Genomic DNA, 12,965 nt, shown 5'->3' with positions numbered 1-12,965 from the left:
ATTTATAAGATTTTAAATTAATAATGATAAAATTATAATTTGCCCCTTAAATGATAAAATTTTGATTTAATCCTTTAAAAATTATAAATATATAAACTATCAAAATAGTAAAATTAAATTTTTACGATATAATTACTCTATTAACCATGTCAGAACTCAATAGTAAAAATGGATGGAATCCATTGCCTTCCTTATGTTTGGAACCTGTGTAATAGGATTTAAAAAGAAAATTTTTTGGCTCTATGCATCATATTTTATTGAGAAATCATAATGCTTGTTATCAAGTTCGATGATGATAACTCTTCTTCAAACTTGATTTTCCTTTCTTAGTGGAGTTGCATAATTTTGTCTTTCAACATAGAGAACTTCTTGAGAGGATAACTAATTAATCAGTGGTATTTGCAATAGTTGGGATCAATTACTCGATCGCCTTCTTCAAGTCTTTTCTTTCTTGGACATCAATTCACTTAGCTATTAAAAGTTCTTCAAGCATGTTTGGAGCATCAGCATAAGGAAATGATACTTTTTTTTCTTATCTCCTTCAATGTGACTCTTGTTGTACCTTCAAATTGAGCATAAATAAGCTTCACATTATAGCCATGGATTGATCGACAACTTCATTATCAATTAAAATTCCCCCCTTTGTGAACTACTTGCTCAAGAGCTTCTTGATTTTAGCGTCTATCATATTTAACTTTATGTCGTAAGCTCGAGTAGCTAATTCTTTAAAGGACTTCAGTTTGATGCCTTAGAGAATGTAGCGCAAGCCCCAAATCATGCCTTGTATGCACATGTCAATGGCAAAGTATTATGATAATTTCTTTTTGCATTGTAAACTTTGATTCCTCTAGTGATGGATGTAATCAATGATTGGCTTGTGTTTCCTCTATTTTGAGCTTGTGAGCTCAATCACACTGACAATGCGACGAGTGCTATAAAATCGATTGAGAAATTGCCGTTCAGGTTCTTCTTACCTGCCAACCATTCTAGACTTAAGATCGATGTACCAACCGAAGACATTTTCTTTTATTGATCGAGTAAATTGTTAACTATGAGATATTCATCAATATAGACACTATTACAGGTTTCCACGAAGTGAACAACATGTTGACATAGATTTTCTTTACTATCAAACTGTTGGAAATTTGGAGGTTGATAATTTTCAAGCATATTCAAATGATCAATCCACTAAATGTATGGCTTTGAATATGTATATCAATGTGGAGCAACAGTTTCAACTTGATCTTTGATAGGATCCTTGAGTTGATAAGTCGTTCTTCAACAACTTTGATTTCACCAACTTCTTGAAAAGTTTGGTGTTGAGTTTCATTGGAAGAAGTTTGGTTGCTTCCACCTAGATGATCAATTTGAGCCATCATGAAAGCGATTTGATCATCCATTCATTTTATGCTTGTAGTAAGACTCTCCACTATTTTTGCTAAAAATGTGATAACTCTAGGATATAGAGTTATTTTATTATTTTTAAGCTTACATTTCAATCAAGATAAGAGTGGTTTAAAGTGTTTTTGTAGTTATTTTAATTATGTTTATATTAAGTAGCTAATTTTTTAAGCTTTTATTTTAATAATGAATTTCTACCAAATGAGATATTGAAAATGTGAATTTTTATCCTTTAAGGTGGCTAGTAGAACATTGGAAATGTGGAGAAAAGAATATGCTAAATTTCACTAATTGAAGCCTCAATGCTGCAGCAAAACCACAACATCGAGCTTGATAGGAACAAATTGGAAACTTTATATTTAAAAAATGCCATATCAGCTTTTGGGCTTAACCCCCTCTCTTAATCAAGTGCTGTTGATAACCAAGAATCAGAAAGAATGGGTTATGTGAAAAATGTAAAGGCCTAAACACTTCCAAGAGGACAAAAATGGATTAGGAAAAGGAGTTGACCTAGCCTACAATCTTTTGGGGATATAAATACCCCATTTTCAGAAAATATAAGGTGGGAGTCACCTAGTACAAAAGAGAACATCAATTTTCAAAAGAAAGGAAATCAGAAAAGAAGAAGATAAGAAGAGGAAGAAAGAAAGAATAGCGACTTGAGGAGAATCCCCTTATTTAGCTCAACATCTCTTCACTTTTCTCTTTTGCCTTCTATTTCGTTTATTTGCTATTTTGAACGATGGTTGAGTTCTGTTTAATTGTTGTTAATTTGACAATTATGGGCAAAATGTTCATTAGCTAGAATAATTATGGAACTCTAATATGAGATTATTGGTACTTTGCTAAGGATGCATGTTGCAATGTGAGATTTATTCATTCAAGTGTTATTCATTTTTAATGTTTGCTATTGTGTGATCAACATTAGTGGGTAATTGAGTTAATTGCTAATTCTGAAAACGTTGTGATTAATGGACATAAAACTTCAATAATGCATGTTTAACTTCTTTGATTTTACATTTGTAATGATATAGACATATATTGTTACTGTGCAAAATCTTGTAGGTATGGTGCTTGCAAGTGTAATCTTGACATTAAATTAACATAGACATATGTTAAATGGACTAAAAAATTGAACAAAGTGGCTTCGAGAGAAGCCTATAAATTATTGATTCCAGATTAATAATGTAATACCCCAGTTTTGGCGAGTTCTAGGTTTTTGGCAGGTAATCGTAAAATAATCTATTTGGTGAAGTGTTATTCACCCAATTGTCTCATTTGACATATGGAATGGGCATATAGTAGTGGTCAGGGTTGAAAGTTGAGACTTATATCATAATGCGTTGTTATGCAAAAAGGAAGATTTTGGCGATTGTAAAGGGACAATGATGATTGGAGACAGCGCCAAGGGTATTGAACACCATGTTTGTTTTGAGTTACTATAGTAGCTACGTTGTAAATATTTTGGTTAGGAATAAACTTCGTAGAATAATTTGATTTTTTTTATTTTTTATTTTCATTAATGTTACTCTTAGCAGTGGCAGAGCCAAAAAAATATTTTTAGAGGGGTGAAATTAAGTTGTATATCTTTAAAATTTTATAAGTTATAAAATGACTTAGATGAAAAAAAATTTCCATTTTAAGGGGCTGGGGCCCCTACCTGCACCCTTTGGCTCCGTCACTGACTCTTAGAATTTGTAGACTATTAAGTAAGAAAAACTCTTAATTCAAATGACACTTGTTGAATTACGGTGAGTTAAGGCTATATATAAATAGGTGGAAGAGTTCTTTAAAGGAGTTTTTTCTTCCTAATATTATAATATTTTTATAGTATATTTTTTTTATAAAAATAATTTGAGTAAGCTTAAAGTGGATTTGAGTTAGTCATTTACAAATTTAAATAAGTTTGAAAAAAATTTAAGACCCATATTTAATATAAGACTTGACTTGGACAGCCATAAAATGTATTAATATTGTATAGGTAGGCCCGAACTTAACCTGACCAATAATCATCTCTATTCACTCATAGTGTACAAATTTATACACCCATGATATATCAAATATAAAATCATCTTTTAATTTTATATTTGTACAAAAGTTAAAATGCAATTTTAATATTTTAATATTCTATATTTTTATAATTTTTTTAAAATTTAAAATTTTATTATTTTAATAATAAAATCTAACTTAAATTTTTATAATTTATAGAAATTGAAAAAGTTAAAGTTGTAAGTACAGGGCTGACCTCTGCTTAAGTATACCTCTATGCAAAATGTTGTGAAAGTCTTATTTATCTTTTGTTGAAGTTTTAATTAAAATATTGGCAAGAAAAATAAACTAAAAATATAATACAAAATATGATAATTAATGTACATTAAATATGATTATATGAAGCCAAAAAAATATAAATACAAAAGTAATCGAATTATTAAATCTATTGAAGCATAAATTTTTTTCTTTTGTCCTTTTGGTTTTTTCAGTAGAGGACTTATTACCATCCTAACTTTTTATTTCATCTTAAAATACTTATGTTCAACACCAACACCCATTGTTTGAAAAGTTTTAAAATATTAATATATGTTTTTTTGAAATATTTATTTAATGTTATAATTATTGATTAATTGCAATACTTTTGAGCTGAATTGGAAATATTTTCATCCTAGCTCAATTCAATTTATGTAAGTAATGGTTAAATTTTTTGGTGGTCTATTCTAACACTAGAGTTCAAACATCCCCTCCCCAACCAATATATATTTGGGCAATTTCTACATAAAGTCCTTCTACTATTTAGTTTTAACAAATTTAGTTTCTCTATTACAATTTGGTCATTTCTAGTTTTTCTATTTTCGGAATGTGTATTTTCACTCGTTAGTTCAAACTTTTTCCATTAACTCTATCAAATAATTTGACATGGTTTATTTTTTATAAATGCAATGACATGGCATATATATACACTCTCGATTTTATTTTTTTGTACATTACAAAAAGAAAACTTGTATAAAATAATGGGAAAATTGTATTTTGAAAATTCATGAGAATAAATTTGTCAAAGTATAGTGACTTTTCATACAATTTTATCTATATAAATGACTTTAAGATAAATCAAGGGTTTTATATAAATTTTGAAAGAATAGTGAAAATAGAAATTCAACACAAAAAGAGCATCCTAAATAACGTCATGACATCTCTAGATTAGCAGAGGAGAAAAATAAAATCAAAAGGAACTTCGTTTTTAAATTCCTTATCATATAATTCATCAAATATTCGTTATATATATCTACTTACATCTGCATTCATTTCTTCATTATATATCTTCATATATCACATATCTACTTTGAAGGAAACTGTATATATAACACAAACAAAGCTTATATTCTTCATCTTCGATCTAAATTGATCAACCTTCTCATGGCTTGGTCGAGACATCCGAGGTCGTCGAACACATTGTCGAACCAAAAGTATGACCGTTTATGTACCGGCTAGGCGCGGACGTACGATGAAACCCTTTAGGCAAGCAACCCTTCACGTCTTGTTTCTGGAAACCATGTTTCGTACTGGTTTCCGGCTTGAACATGACCAGGTCTTGAGCCTTGGACGCCAACGGCCTCATGGCACCCGCAACGATTGTCCCAGAACTCGGTCCAGTCATCAGAGAGGGGGGAGATAAAAGAAGGGAGAAGTAGAGCAAAAACATGAAGAAAAGAGTGGTAGTAGACATCGTTGGTATTGAAGATAGTTTTGAAAGGGGAGGGAGAGGGGGTGGCTTTAAATAGGGTATTGGGACCGACTCAAAATATATTTGCTAGCTGGGTCATAGGGTACAACTTGGTGCGGTGGACAATGGGGAGTTTTTGCTTTTGAACGATGCAAAGTGATGAAGCTCGTGCATTTCATAAATCGATATCTTCTTAAGGTTTGAAAGTCCAAAGTCAACCACTCTTCCATTGCATTTATTCCTTTGGTTTTACAGTTTATCCTCCATATATATATATTACCATATATTTGTTAACCACTTGAGAACTATTTGAGTCCTTATACCCTTATTGTTCATAAATTTATATAATATGAGTAAATCATGAGATCACCCCATTAAATAAACAGGCTTTTATATTTACTTCTAAAACCTAGTAATGAGATGACATTATCGGTTTGGTTTAACACCGTTAATGCATATAAGCCCTTAGCCTTTATTTCTATTTCTCTCTTTTAAAAAAAGAAAATATTGATATTATATATTGAATTTACTTGAAATGTGCTGCGTGTATGAGGAACCAACCTTCCATATCGAATTGCAATAAGAGAACCTTATATAAAGGAAACAATTTTGTATAAACTCTTTCTTGGATTTTTATTTTAAGGTAGTTATATTGACGAAAAAATTATTCAGTATATTTCCCCTAAAAGTTTTTAAGCCTGGTAAGTAAAGTGGTGATAATGATAAGTGTATTATAGGAATATAGTAAAATGTTAATATATAAATATATAAAAAAGGGACATAATCAATTTTTTAATATTGTTTGTGAAATAAAAAAGTATACTACTAACCCAAATATTTAGAAGATGTACTTAAAAGTATTTATGGATTAGATCCTATTGACAAAAAAAAAAAAGAAAGAAAGAAAGAAGAAGGTCAAAAGCACATATGGCTTGACCTCTTAGCAAGAGGCGGATATAGGGGCATTGGAGGGCATCAGCCCCTAAATTTTGTAAAAAAAAATTTAGGCCCCTTTGAATTTTAAACTTTTTTATTTTAATATTAGAATTAGTGTTTAAAAAAGGAAAAATTAGTGTTTGGCGCCCAAAAGTTTTTCAAAGTTGATTTCTTTTATAGGATTTATAATTTTTAATGATAAAATAAAGTTTAATAATTACAATATCTAAACATTAATTAGGTAAAAAATAAACTTAAATAATTATAATATCTAATACAAATTGAACATTTAATTTGTTTTATTTTTCTTAAATTTTAGTGATTAAGATTATCTCAAATTTAAAAACACCTTATTCAAATACTTTAACAATATATTTTATATTGTTAATTTTTTTAAATATTTTTAAACGAAAATATTCTTAACTAAAAAATAAATAAATTTAGCCAAGGTAACTTATGGAATAATGAAAGAAAAAGACATTGTATATATGGAAAATTATTTGATACATTGCTAGTAGAGTTTTTAGACTCCACAAACAATGTTAGAGGTTAATAACTATCCTATAATGGTATAATAAAATATTAAAATAAATATTAAAAAAAAGAGGTATATGACCATTTTTAAAATTATTTGTAAAATGAAAAAGATTAGTTGGGGTTATAGATTCAAAACATTAATTTTTTTAGAAAGATTTTTTTATATCCAACATTAATTTTTAGAGAGATTTAAAACATTATTTCAATTTTCGTTGTCTTTTACGAAATTTAGAGGGAAGAAAAAAAGAGAAAAGAAAATGAATAAGTCAAACATTGTCCCATGACCTTAGATATCATGCAATTTTATTTTATTTTTTTGAATAATATCATGCACTACTTAGACGTGCATTTGAGGGAAATATAAATATAATCAACCTGGCAGACAAAAAGAAAAGAAAAGTCAACCATTTCAATGTCTTATACGTGGGTAGTTTTGATTGGCCCACGTGGGAGAAGTAGCTTACCCAATTCGGGCAGCCCTCATCTCCTTCATCCTATCTGCCTTATTCTTATGCCACGTCTCTGTAAAATATTGAGAGAATAGAAAAAGCAACATGCCAAGATCTCAACGACTACCCCTAAAATCTTAAAAATTAAAGAAGCCAGGATCATAAGACGTGTAGATTGAGGTGGCAATTTTTTGGATATTCACAGATTACGAATCTTTGTGTTGACGTGGCCAGTTGATTTGGGTTGGTGGTGAGATAAAATTGTGTTTGCGTCTACTGTACACACTTCGCCGTTTCTAGAGCGTCCTGTGTCATTTTACGGTGGTAGTTTTGCCGGATGGTTATACGGCTTATGTCTTCCAAAATATATAAATAATGGCTGCTCGGTTGGAGATTTAATTTCCGTTTATAAGAATAAAATATATTTCATAATTAACTGTTTATCTCTTCATAAAACACATGTAGTAAAGATATTAATTATTACTGTCAATAGAAGATACCCTGATGATAAAAAAAAATATAAGAACAAAGGGTTAAAGTTAAATTAAAATATAATTTTATCATTATATTAACTTATAATTTTACTATTTTTAGAGGATAAACCATAATTTTATTATTCTTGAAGTAACAAGTACAAACTTAAACTTTATGAATTTTAGTGGGGCCAAAGGAAATTTTTCCTATTTTAAGGGGATATGGCGCTTGCTTGCACCCCTGACGTGACCCTTAGATATACATCATATTGATGCACCTTGCGACTAGACATGGGCCGGATGGTTTGCCTGCCCCAGTCCGTATGGGTCGGGTTTTTGACATGTTTTTTTTCTTCTAAATTTTAAATTGATTCTATTTAATTTGAATTTAAAATATTTTTGTTTAAATTTCATCTTGAAAACATATCAGCATTAATTCTTTTTTAATTATTATTTTATATACCCATGGTGAAATAAAATAATTTGTTTGTTAATTGTATTAAATAATGATGGCATAAAAAAAATTTAAGTTGAAATTTACTGGTTTCCACCGATATCACGGTATGTCAAAGTTAATGTAGATGTAACTTTGCCCTTAGAAACAAACTATCATGCTGAGTGATTATCTAGGATAACGAGGGCCAAATTTTTGTCTCTTGTTGGAGAAAAAACTATTGTATTTGCTCCACCTTGGCGACAGAGGCTTTAGCGGTGGTGCACCGAAATACATAAAGGATTGGTAATGGAGATTATGCAAATTATATAAAAATATGCTTCTGGATAACATAAAAAGAATACTAATTGGGGCTTTAAATTCGTAGAAAAGATTAGGCAGTACTTCCCATGATTCTGGTCTAGAGTATCCTCCTATCTGCCGATTAAAGTAATGACTATCATGAACGAAAAAATCCTTTACTATTTTTTAGTTTAAGCCCCATTCGTGGTTTTATCAGATCTGAAAGCAGAATAGGAACAAAAAAGAAACAATAAAGAATAAAAAAGAAATCTTTTTTTATTATTATTCTTTCTTTCATAGATATAGAAAGATTTAATCCGTGTCATGATTTATGAGCTAATAGAGTGTTTCATTTTTTTTTGTAATAGAAAACAATGGGTTGAAATATCTATTGATATTCTACAAGAAGATTTTATTGGGGCTACAATTTGTTATTGACTTAGGCTTCTATCTTATGATAATAGAAAGTGACTTATTATCAATTATTTCGAAATTAAACTCGCAGGAAATTGACTTATCGAAGATAAACTCATTTACTTGTTATGTGAAGAGACTCTTAAAACGCTTCATTTCTTGTCGATTTGAGTTTATCACCAGAAATGGTAACCAAACTGCACATGCAATGGCATTAGAGAGGATGCTTAGGCAAGGGGAGGCTTTCTTGGTAGAAGATGCGTCATCACTAATCTTGAATCGTGCTGCAACCGATCGTCAATATATGGACCCACCTTGATGATCAATTATACATGTGAAGTTTTTGGGGAATAATCTTTAATATGTTTTCCTCGTTTCTTTTCTGGTTTTCTTCAACGTTTTATGATACTGGCCAGGGAGGTTAGTGCCGATTGAACTTAAGTTTTGCTAAAAAGAGGGGAAGTCAGTTCATTTCTCTACAATTTTTATTCTGTTCTTGAATACTATTTTACTTTTTCGATTTTTCAAGGTTCTATTTCTAAGGACTGAAAATTTGTTTTGAACCCCTCTTTTCCTCAATAAACTCAATAAACTATTATTATCCAAAAATTTATATATTCTTTTAATATTTTATAATATATGAGTTATATAAAAACTCAACTCAACTCAACTCCCACATTAACTCCCATACATGGATAGGAAAGTTTTCATCTCCACACTCAACAATGATTGTTTCCTTAAACAAGTTTCAGTTTATCGGTGATTATCAAATTGCACCCATGACTAAAATCATTCATTTTCAATATATCAGCACCATAGCAGACTACTTCCTCTCATACTCGTGCAGTTCTTTTGAAAATAGATTGGTTCCAAGCTTGTAATACCACGAGCCAAGTTGGTCTTCCTGACATAAAAAATAAACTTGACCATGGTTCCACCTTAATAAACCATTCTATTAACCATGCCCACCTCCATCTCTCCATCTCCCTTCTCGTATTATCCTTCCAAAAGATAATGAACTAAGGTTCATTTGGCTTCCACATTTAGAACACCATTGATGTTGAAATCCTCTAGTGGTAAACATGTAGAGTTAAATTAATAGAATTTGTAAATATGATAAATTAAATTTTTTGAATAATTTAGAATTAAGACCAATTTAATCAAATATGTAAGTATTGAAGACTATATATGTTATTGTACTAATTATAAAACACCACAACATTTTCATTAATAATTTAACAGGGTGACCAAAACAGAATTAAATGATTACGTTAGTGATAAAATTGAATTTTTTTATAATTGAATGATCAAAACAGAAATATGTTAATAATTAGGTGAATAAAAATTATTTACGAAGATTAAGCATTAGATGCTCAATAGCTCAAATTACTTAAGCACGTTAAGAGATAAATATGAACTTTTTAAGTTGGTTTAAATATAACTCAAATCTCAGGTTGAATTTTAAATTTAATTATTTGTGTTTAAGTTTGAATTTAAGTGAATATAAAATAAATAAATTATATATTAAAATAAAATGCATTAAATCATTAAACTTATAACCAACAAACCAATCATTACAACACTCGAATTGAGTTCATTCCTTAGCTTAAAATTTTGAATTCTACCCAACAATAATAGAGCTCATTTAATTTGTCTCAATAGCTCCAACTTTCATTCGATAAATATCAAAATTATATATAAATTTTAGTTTAATGTGCAATTATATACATAAATTTTGATTTTATGTAATTTTATATATAAATTTTTTTGTAACACTCAAAACATGACCTAGACTAGATCCGAAAATGTTATTGTAAAACATTTGAAAGCCCCAGAACAGTTTGATTTATAAGGTGGACGCTAAGTAAAAATTTCTTACTAAGTAAAAATTCAGACTATTAGCAAAAATTTCTTTCTTAACCAATTCGATAAAACCATTGATTATTCTTACTTTTAAAACATTTAAATTTGCAACCGAATTCTTAATTTAATTTGTTTTAGAAAAAAAATCATAATTTTGCAAATCCAATGAGTATTACATAAATTATGTCGAAGTAATTTAAAACAAAAATCAAAATAATATCCAACCTCAAAAACAGTCCAAAAATTACCAAAACAAAATAAATCAACTTTTTTTAATTAATACTGAATTAAATCGTTAAATTGAGCTCCCGTCGCACCGACTCGTCTTAAGTCTGGAGATTACCTGAAAGTAACAGACAAACAGAGAATGAGTTTCGAAACTTAGTGTGTAACATATCATAAAATCAACAGAAATAATTTCAAACATATCTCAAATACAAAAACAATGTCAAAACATATAAGATGAAGATTTATATTTCTACCCCCATTTGCTACACACCATCTCTAACCATCCCTACACACTAGATAGGGCATTAAATACACATCCAGCCCTACACACCGCTTAGTGTCAGTATCACACTTTTCAAAATATTTGCAGCTTAGTTGCCTGATCAATAGGCGAATTATCGCCAAATATAGAGATACAAATGGCTGAGCCACCAAAATTGGTAGGCAATTATACTACCCATTCCTCCATAACACATATCCCACCCCAATTAGAGGTGAGTATTCGATCGAGTCGAATCAAATCAAGTCAAAAAATTTTAAGTTAGTTGAGTTGACGAATCCTATTTTAGCAACCGAACTCAATTTAAATTTTTTCGAATCGAATCAAATCAAGTCAAAAAATTTTGAGTCAATCCAGTCGTGTTAACGAATCTTATTATTTATACTCAATGTTGCATTTACATGGACCAATTATTTAACTAGTAGACGGAATACAAGATTATTTAACTACATAAACAATATAATGATTTTTCCTTTTAATTTAATAGGTAAATATTTATCAAAATGTTACCTTTTAACTTAATGGTTTTAACTTTTAACTTTAGAAAAGGTAAATATTTATTAAAACGACGTGGTTTTACCTTTTCTTATTCGAATTTTCGGATAATACGAAATTGTGTAATTCATATTCGAGTTAAACCGAAAAACTTGATTTTTTTTATTTGAGTTGATCTGAATAACTCAATTAACTCAAATAACTCGAACTATTTAATTCAAAATTTAAAATTTTTATAGAGTTTTCGAATCAAATTGGATTTTGCTCACCCCTAACCCTAATGCACATACAAAAATAGCAAATGTCAAAATTTACATATCATACATGTTTATATAACATATGCAAATCATGCTTGATGAATAATAGATCAGACAAATCGTATAACAGATCATACATATTGTATCACTACATATTAATTACACATACTTTACAAGTATTTATATTAAGTTTTATGCTAACATATTAACATAGATCATGTTTTATAGTCTAATTTATAACATACAGACCCTACAGAAGGTCTACATTCAATCCGAATGATGTTTACGACCTTAGGAAAATCTTTCAGATTTTGGGTCCACATGCCCGTGTGGCCCACATGGCCCAATTGGCTTAGACTGTGTGAGACACACGGTCCAACATACGGCTTATCACACGGGCGTATGGCGTCGACAGTTCAAATTTTCGACTTTCGTGGTTCTCTATTTTCTCAAATTTTCGTTACACACCTAATCCGATTTTGACAAATAATCAGGTACGAAATTTTCAGTACCTAAAAAAGTCATACAAACGATCAATTTAGCATTGAATCACCAATTTCCAATAATTCATCCAATCACAACCGGTGGTATTACACCTTAATAGACCGAAATTAAGCCTTCTATTGCTCAACCACTTACCCGAACAGACACGGTAGTCCTAGAACCACTAAATTGTAGAAGGAAAATTCTGGCCTTCTTGATTAACGCCTAAGAACGAAAGATTCACGAGGTTAACTCATGCTCCAAAAGAATAATTAAGCCATTAATCAAAAGCCCTTACAAAAATCTACAGAAAACACTTACGAATACCCGGAAAAAATAAAATCGTAAGAGAGAGTAGAAGATGATCCACACCAAAACGCAAGAACGCAATTGGGAGCAATGAGACAAGAATCAAGAAAAATTGAAGAAGATAGCAAGAAACGAAAGAACAGAGAAAAGGGAAAGAAAAAAAAAGAAACAGAACCTGAAGAAAAACAAAATGGGGATACGTGGGGGAAAACGTGAGAAGATAGGAGCAGATTTTTGAAATAAAAAATAATAATCTTTAATATAATTATACTATTATTAATTTAAAGTAAAAAAAAATCTTAACCAATAACTTATCATCTTTTTCAAGAGTTTTAATTCAATTAGACCTTTGAGGACTAACAAAAATAATGTCAATTTTTCTCAAACAG

The 12,965-nt window shown here is 29.8% G+C and overlaps 1 long non-coding RNA gene across 1 annotated transcript; it reads right to left on the bottom strand.

Annotated features, from left to right (window-relative positions):
• Positions 1-10,721: 10,721 nt before the first annotated feature.
• On the bottom strand, positions 10,722-12,757 carry LOC121217952 (uncharacterized). The gene is made up of 3 exons (XR_005914225.1): positions 12,589-12,757; positions 12,424-12,492; positions 10,722-10,867 (listed from the first exon to the last, which is right to left on the bottom strand). It is a non-coding gene; the product is annotated as an uncharacterized lncRNA (long non-coding RNA).
• Between the last annotated feature and the right edge of the window lie 208 nt (positions 12,758-12,965).

The sequence above is a fragment of the Gossypium hirsutum genome, chromosome D05 (assembly GCF_007990345.1).
Source record: "Gossypium hirsutum isolate 1008001.06 chromosome D05, Gossypium_hirsutum_v2.1, whole genome shotgun sequence".
Lineage (NCBI taxonomy): Eukaryota > Viridiplantae > Streptophyta > Magnoliopsida > Malvales > Malvaceae > Gossypium > Gossypium hirsutum.
This window is presented reverse-complemented; position numbering and strand designations above follow the sequence as displayed.